Source organism: Corvus kubaryi, unplaced genomic scaffold (assembly GCF_017639235.1).
Source record: "Corvus kubaryi isolate FWS band 111438036 unplaced genomic scaffold, C.kubaryi_AGA036_p1.0 37260, whole genome shotgun sequence".
Classification (NCBI taxonomy): domain Eukaryota; kingdom Metazoa; phylum Chordata; class Aves; order Passeriformes; family Corvidae; genus Corvus; species Corvus kubaryi.
Window position 1 is genome coordinate 6,461,644 of NW_024581077.1, and position 8,974 is coordinate 6,470,617.

Sequence of the window (8,974 nt, forward strand, 5' to 3'; positions counted from 1 at the left end):
TGAATGGAAATACCTCAACCTTCTCCCCTTGTACTTAAAATTCACTTTTATCCTCTGAAGGTTTCTTGTAATTTCTGGCTTCAAGCAATCCCTTGGCAAGCTCTTATTTTGATTAAATGGCATTTTCCAGCTGGAGGATGTCAGAAGATTTTCAGCTGGCCCTAAGCCAAGTGCAAAGCACCGGGCGAGGCACCAGGCAAAAAGATGTGGATTTTGCTCTGGGTGCTGGTTCCAACTGTGGTGGGTGCAAGGATGGGTGAGCTGCAAGGAGGGTAATGTCATCCAGTGCTTCTGGGTTTTCAGAATGGACTCACCATACTTTGTGAGCTGGTTTGAGCAAGGAAGAGGAGGGTGAGGAAATGCTGAGTAAGCCCATGGGATGGTTCCCAACCCATGACCAAGCATCAGAGCAGGGATGGTTTGCTCTGGTCTTTGGATGCCAGTGGATGTTTTGTTCCTGAGTCAGGCGATGAATGCCAAAATCCAAAACTATAACCGTGAAGGAGATTGTGATAAATCTGCCTTACCTGAGTCTCCTGAGGACCAAGCTCTACATTACGCTCCATTGCTCCACCAAACCCAGCTCTACTGCTGCTGTGTGTTAAAAATAACCACAAAACCAGCCCATGCTTTAGTGCACAAGGTTCAAACAGCAACATCCATGCTGGGAGTTTGCTCTGCTTCTCAGTGCAGAAATATCCAGCAGGGAGAGACTTGGTTGTGCATGACCAGATGTGACGGGGACATGGAGGGTTTCCAGGTGGAAACACTCATGCACAGGGAAAAGAAAAACAAGAACATAAGATGGAGCTGAACTGATGGTCACCAAACTCCATCAGGATGTTAAGCCCAGTGGGATTCAGGACTCCAGCCCACTCTGCATCTCCTTTAGCCACCCTCAGCTCTTTCTTGGGATGGTCCCAGAGGGGCACAAGCCATGGTGGATGGGGAATGTGGGGACAGGGACGCTACTGAAACAGACACTAACACAAAATCGCTTGTGGGAGGAGCTGCCAGCCTCGTGTTTCTGAGTGCAAATACCGCTCCAAAGTACTGCACTGCTTTCAACCCACGCCAGTTCTTGCCTTTGGCACAAGTCGTGCTCCCCACTCCCTGCCAAACCAGTACAGATGTTCTAACACCCACCAGAACCCAGATAATTACAAACAGAATTGAAAGACTGGTCAGAGTTGTTTTCTTTTCATTGCCTGAACTCTGAGCCATTCTCAAGCAAGATGCTTCCCACTTTCTGACATTGCTTTCAAAGACATTTTTGTGGGACACATTGCTAATACTCATTTTATGATTAGGGGAATGCCTAGAAGCCCCAACCTGGATGAGGATCACACCATGCCTGCTGATGTAATGGTTACCACCGAGTGAAACAAGTGCAGGGAAGATGAGTACAGCAGCTGGGAAAACACTTTCATGGGAAATTAGAGCTAGTTTCTAACCAGCAGCTTTTCAGCCATGGCATTGCAAAGCTCAGCTCATTTTCAAATGGGTTTGGAGCGTGTTTTCAATGGGACAGAACCACGTGATCAGCTGGTGGGCACAGGTCAGAAAATGCTGCAGGTCGTTTGCATCCAAGATCCTCATGGGAGACAGTGCTTACCATGGAGAGATTGTGAGCAGCTGAGATAAAGGAAGCAGCAGCATTTCCTGTTGTAGCAGAGGGAAGCCAGAAGCAAACACTTTCTTCCTGGTCTGTGCTTGTACCCTAAGATTCAGGAGTGTGGCCAATGATGAGAATCTTGGTTCTCTCAGGCCAGTTGCAAACAGCCAGGTTTGATTTTAACAGATGAGAACTGATTCAGCATCAATGAAACCAGTTATCATGTGTCTGCCCTGAGGCCACTTAGCATCTGTGGGGAGGAGGACCAAGAAAGCCTTCTCAGGCTTCACTCTACATGAACCACATCATGTCTTCTCATCTCTTTTCCATCAGGATGTTTTGAGTTCCTCCTGGACGTGCAGGTGAATTTTGTCCTTGCATTTGTTATCACAGGAGCTGACTGTTTGGGAAGGAGCTGACCAGCACAAGCCCACCAACGCTGGTGGGGTCAGGCTGTCTTCATGGCTCTCCCCTCAATCCCTGATGCAAATTTCCTTGTCCGCTGTGCCCAGACATGAAAATTTCCATCTGACATTATTCCAGTTCATTTCTGGTTGCTGTGGAGACCAATTTAAATGAAACTCAGTATTTTGAAAGAGAATATGAGTCTAAGTCATTTGCCATGCAAGGTCCCATGCTAATAGCATTACCATATTATTTGATTATGGCGATGTGTAGGGAATAAATTCCAAGTCCTTTTGCCATCATTGCATCTTAAAAGAAGAGGAAGAGAAAAACCTCTGGGCTTTAACTGATATTGAAGACCTTTACTGCATGTGAACTGATTCCTGAATGCATAAAGCTTTGGGGGGTCACAGGCATTTTTAACCTTATGCAATGTGAATAGCGTGCTGGAAAGGACCTTTTCTTTCTCTGCTTCCACTGAGCACTGTTAATAGACTGTCTAATGGGCTGGAGTCAGATTTTTAATGATGGGCAGAGAGATCCAGGATGGCTTTTTGAGCTGTTTGCATTTTTCCTGGAGTGCTGGTGTGGCAGAGCCTATCAAGAGAGTGGCTGGTCAAGGTGCAATCCTCCCATTGTGTATAAATGTTTTTGCTTCTTGCATTTTGCCCTCTAACATCTTAAGAATGGCATTGCCTTCAGGATTTCTTCAGATGATCCCAGTATGTGGACAGGGTACACTTATGCCTAAATGAAAAAAACTGCAAGAACAAGAAAACAAACAAACAAACAAACAAACAAAAAACCGCATGGAAAACCCTTGCAGATAGGCTTGTTTTCAGAGAAAAGGCTGCAGAGATCAAAAAGGGAAGCTTAACTTCCAGGAAGAAAAAAACCAAGTCAGTCTCCACCCCTAAGAACATGTTTTCTGGAGCTGGACTGGCTCTTGCTTGCACTGACTCCTGGACTGCTTTGTGGCTGGTTCAGGGACACAGTATTGCATCCATGAGAGTTAATGACTTCTTTTGTCACATCTGGATTTTTGCAGGGCTGATGTTACCCTGTCTGAGCATGACAGGCTCACCTGAAGCTGTGTGAGAAATGTGGAGCTGTACTGCAGCCACCTGTCCCCATCTTCACCCCTACCCCTGCACAGCTCCCACCTCTCTTTCCTTGTAACTCATCAGCTAAAATACCACCCTTAGAGTGGTAAAAAATAACATTAATCCTGTATAGAGGAGAGAAAAACAGAGTCAAACTCCGGCAGTTAAGTCCCATTCATGAAGAGGGGCACTCTGAGAGGAGAAATTTGGGGAGGCCCTTTTTTTCCCAAGTGCTGCCTTGCTGAGCAATGGTAAAGCAGACCCATAGCAACACTGCTGTTTTATTGACTCCCCGACAAACTGGGAGTTATAATGTTTCTTCCCCCAAGGTAAGGTGAGATCGAAATAAATTACTTCTGTAAAGAGCCAGGAATGGCAGTTCTTCTATAATACAAAGTGCAAATATTTGGGCTTCTTGTGTGCTCCCTTGAATAGAAATGGTCCTAAATCATGCATAAGTAAAATGGGTTCACATTTTCTCCTAGTGGAAGTTTTTCTCCGCTCTCCTGGAACATTAAAGACCTCCACTCCCCCTATCTATAAAAAGGGCTATAAAATTTAAAGCAAGCTGTTAAGAAGCCCTGTCAGGGATTAGACCAGGATTCAATCTTTCTTCTTCTCCATCCCTGCTAACTGAGGCGTGCACTCATGTTTGCTCAGGCAAGGAGAGGTGCCCACATACTGCTTGCAGTGAATGATAAGAGGACGAGGAAAAATTTGCTCAGGACCTAAAAGCAAGTTTTTCCTGGGCTAGGGGAAGTCAAGCTTCTGGGCTTTTTGATGACATGTTGGACTGCAGTGCTTGGGTGAGACTGCTCTAGTGTGATTTCCAGGGGAATCTGGGTTAAGAGGTGCCAAAATCATTAGTCATCATCATCATCATAAATAGTAATAACCAGTTATAATAACCAATGATAATATCCAATGCAATCCTCCAAAACAGGATGCCAGAGCTTCATGTCACACAGTAAGACAGCTGGTTTGATCCTGGGCCATCATGAGTCTGCCTCTGGGATATAAAAACCTTTTTCTCGTATAAATGTGTCACCTCTTTCTACAGCTTTTAGTTTTCAACAGCTTCAACCCTGTCCTGCAACACTGGGCTCCACAGACTGCTTGTACCTCCCTTAGCAGGTATTTGTAGCTCCAGACGGACTTGCTAAGGATGCCCCCGGCATCTGCCAGAATCACATGAGCCACCCACAGACAGAAAGTGGCTGCTTCTGCACATCCCCAGTGCTTGGTTTTTGCCACCTAATACTTAGCCTGACAGAGGCAAGAATACCCACCTTGAGTCCGCTCTGTGTTTTGTACGGTTACACCACATCATCTTTGTCCTTCCCCTCTGTTCCAGCCTTTTCTTTATCGCATTAATCAGATGGGTTTTGCATCCCCTCAACAGATTGGTTTTGCAATATCAGAAATGATGATCCATTAAGCAAAGCGAGATGAGGTTAGTTCTGTGCAGCAAACGAGGCTCAGCCCAGCCCATGCTGCCACCCTGGAACTGTCCTTCATCCCCAGCTGTAGGTCACTGTCCCATTCCAGGACTCTCAGATAAGGGTGTCCCAGGTAGGATGCTCAAGGGCACACATAAGCCAGGTCTGTGAGCATCCAAGTTCATCTGCTTTTCTCTCCAAGCACTGAAGCCCTTAAAACAAAAATAAATAGGTGCACACCAGGCATCCCAGTCTGGCCAAATGTGAGACTTCCAAGCACTGACACGAGTGTTGAGCTCCACGATCAAGTGGCAGATTTGCTCTTCAAATGGTAACTGCCATGTCCAGGACATGCTGATATGAAACAGACATGGGTCACTGTCACCAAGTGGTATTTCCCAGAGCAGGGATGGGATTTGAGGCACAGCCTCATCTTGCAGAAGCAAACCTGTGTTCTCCAGGTAGAAGCATTGCATTGTTTCTGTTTCAGTCTCTCTCCCTTCTGCCCCTTCGTCCTTCAAAGAATTGATTACTGTTAAAATAAGTGAGATATATAATGTTTTGAGGTCAGGACTTGGTTCCTTCCCCTCTCTTCTCACTCACTCACTCTCCAGCACTGATTTTTTCCCCTATTTCCCGTGTTTCTCTGAAGCAAGTGCTCTTACTTTGCCACTATTTTTCAGTTGTTTCATACACATGCAAGCACAGCACTGACACTAACAGAGAAAGACGATGCTATTTATTGTCATCTTTTTCTCACTGTCTCTCCCATAACTCTTTCTTGGGTAATTCTCCCTATCCTGTGTCAAATGCTTAAATAATTGGGAGATTTCACTGTTCTCCATAGAGAAAACCTAAGGGAACTAGCATAGGCTAAGTATCATTTAGATGACTGAAATTGTATAACAGAAACCATGCCTTCAGCCCTCTGTGCAGCAGATCCTTGTCTATAAAGGGGTGATGCTCCTCCTTTCCCTTGGCCAGTCTGTCCTTACCTGTTTCCCAAAGCAAATGGAAATGAGCGTCAGAAACTGGAAAGGAAAAGCTCAAAAGTCCTATGGCACTGTTGTCTCTGCTCTTCAGCTCCTCTGCAGTGGGGGATGAAGCTGTGCCTTGTCCTCAGTTTTGGGAAGCTCAGCTGCCCCTGCTTGGCACCCAGAATTCGGGCAGTGATAAGAATTGGGGTGCCTGTGTCCATGCACACAGCTCTGCATTTTGAAGGAGCAGGGAAGTTATCCAGATCAGATGCTGTGTCCTACTAACCTGCTGGAGAAAACCTTTAGTGATCTGCCAAGGCATCCTCAGACTGACAATAGCTTTTCCAAATGCCATCCAACTTGGAGGCAATAGGGAAAGCTCAGTAAATAAACCTTTCTCGGGTGCCATGCTCATCCTCATGGCATTCCAGGGCCTCTTGGCAGCACTGTGGTGTGTTGACTCATCCACTGGACATGTTGTTTGTTCTCTCCCTGCCAGGAGAAGCATGTGGATGGCTTGTTTTGGTAGGATTGTTTGTCTTGTTTTAATTTTTTCTTGGTATTTGTGCTTGAGAAGAGAGCTGGTAGCAAAAGTGGGGGTGCAGGGAGATTCCCATGGAGAAGGTTCCCTCTCTTTTTGCTAAAAAATGATGGAATTGCTCCAAAGAGTGAGGAACATGATGGTGCATGAGCGTATTCTACTCATATATATATATAATACATGAGTATATATATAAGTCTCATTTGCCACAAGTTTTAACTGGCACAAAGTCAGCAGTGTGGTCCAAGGCATTTCATGGCCAGAGCAGATCTGAGGAGCCCTTATCTGTGGAGCTCTTGGACCAGTCCTTGCCAGTTTGGTGTTGGGAGTCATGGGAATTTTGTGCCACTCAGGGATGCCAAGCAAGCCTGGCACCTTTGCTGCGATCATCGACAGGAGCACAAGAATTTATCCACTGCATCATTTGAAGATACAGGGAGTTGCAGTCCCAGCCTCTGCCTTCAGGCGGGTAAAGCTGACATTGCGACTCCGGTGGAAAAGGACATTCAGAGCAACAATTTCCAAAGGAGGCTGAGTTGTTATTTTGCTCAGATAAACCCAGGAACACTGTGTGAAGTGATATGCACACAGCAATAGTCGAGTGCTCTGAGTAAGGGAATTCAGAACTGTCAACAAGGAGGGAATTACCGCTTTGGGGGATTGAAAACATTCATAAAAAATTCCTGGCTCCCAGCCTAGTCCATCCCATTGCTGGCTGTGCTCACACAGTTGTGGATTTTTGCTTTGAGGATGCATTTCCAAGGGTTTTTTTCCCACTTTGCTGCAACACATGAAGGAAAAGATATATCTTAACCTGGACTAGTGAATTCCAAGTCTCCAGCCAAAGGCCACTGACACCATGGGATTTCGCAGGGCTGTGCTGGTTTGTCCCCACAGAGCTGCTGGCTTCTTGCAGGGACCAGTGCAACAGCTGTAGCCTGAGCCCAGCAAGATGTATGCATGTAAATCACGCTGCTGACATTGGATTTTAGCTTGTGGGCGTCCAACACCGCCTTTTCCAGACCGTGAGAGTCCAATTCCCCAAACTCGGAGGAGAACTGGCCAGGAAATGTGGGGTTAAGATGACACTTCCCACATGGCCCCACTACATAACTTCAACTCTGTCCCTCCTGGGAATGGCAGTAGGAACTGCACAGAATCTTATCCCTCCTTGGCTGTACTCGATACATTCCCTCAACATAAACTCAAGATACCAACATCAAGCCAAAGGATTAGAGGATTATGTCTGCTCTGTTAAAGGAAGGAGGGCCCTGGGTTTATCTGTGGCCCCAAGGTGAATGGTCATGAGGGACTGAGAATCATAATTCTTTTTGTCTTGTGGAGAGATTGAGTTGAGTATCTTTGGTCATGATGTGGGTGGGACAGATGCCTGGAGACATCCAGATGGGATCTCATGGAGATTGTTCACTAAGAGCCGTGCATGGATGTGGGAAAGGAGTGTTTGTCCTCACTGTCTGAGAGCTGGGTGCTGCAGCATGGCAAGTTGAAATGGCTTTGGGATCTCCGGCTCGTATTCATCCTCTATGCCTTGCCCTCATGGGGCCCTGTCTCTGTTTCAAGTTGATGTGGTGTCCTGATTTTTCCCTTAGCGTGTACTAGTCTTCAAATACTATTTTCCTGCCTTGATTTCCTTTCTTGCCTCCTTTTCTGCCCTCCAGCAGGACCTTCTGTCAGCGTGTGACCTGGACACATGAGCTGTCCTTTATTCTAGTGCCAAAAACCCCCACAACATAAAAAATCCAGACCAATCTTGGCAGTCTCCTTCCACAGGATTTATCTTCCCAGCCCTCACAATACCCTCCCAGCCCTGCAAAGCAATCCATCTCTCACCTACTATTACCGAGTTCATCTCACAGACCTAATGGAGTACGTGAGTCCTGAATTGGCTCCCACTAATGCTCTCGGTGGCCGGATCGCTGGGGGAAGCGAGCTGGGAATTCATTTTGAAAATCAATGAGGATGCCAATAGACCGGCTTTCCCCAGGGAAGTGACATGCTTTTACCAGGCATTGCCTCCTGCCCCCCTTCCTCCCCCATTTTCATTTATGTGGTTGGAGTAACCGTGGAGTAATTCATCCTGATTTCAATGAGTGCATCTTTTGCGCTGCGTTCCCCAAATCAGACTGATTTTTGGGGAAAGATTAAGGTCTCTTGGCAGTGCAGGATTCACAGGGCTCCCTGAAATGTTATAAAGTTGCTGTGCCCTGGGGTGTTGCTCGGGTCTGTCTCCTCTGTGCAGCCCCATCTCTCCCCTCTGGTTGTGTTAGCACAAATAAAGCAGTGTTATTTCTAACTCCTGGGTGTATTTTGCCCTGCCATAACATTTTGATGCAATGGCAAGTGCAGAGCCTGCAGGGATAGTGTGAGAGGACAGCTCAGGGCTATTGGAGGGACACCAATGCAGTGCAGTTCATAGTTGTCCCCAGAGGTGACCTTCATGCTGGGATGGGGAGCACAACACCAACCTGTCATCCTCACCATCCCCAGAGAGTCTTGGCCAAAGCACAGTGCCATGGGCAATTCTTGCTGGTGATTCCGGAGGTAGCAAGATGGGGTTCCTGAGAGGCATTTTGGGTGCAGCCCCCCTGTATTTGATGGCAGTGTGGGTTTGGGATCTCTCATCCTGGTTGATCTCAAACCACTTGATTTGGAATTTTCATAGCTCTCAAGACTCCTTTTCCAGTGGGGATCATTCTGCATTGCTATGGGATAAATATTTAATAAGAATGAGGGTCAAGACACTGTTTTGTCCGAGGACACCGAGACAGCCATTTACTCCCATGAAGAGCCCCAAGGGATCTTTAATGCCCATGCAAAAAAGACAGGAATCAGAGTTTTAAGCTGTCATCCCCCACCATTACTGTCAATGTTAA

The 8,974-nt window shown here is 46.6% G+C and overlaps 1 protein-coding gene across 5 annotated transcripts in view; it reads left to right on the forward strand.

Moving 5' to 3' along the window:
- The window catches only part of GAB2 (GRB2 associated binding protein 2), a 93,827-nt gene that overhangs the window by 65,949 nt on the left and 18,904 nt on the right, over positions 1-8,974 (forward strand). The gene's annotated exons all lie outside the window — the stretch shown is intronic.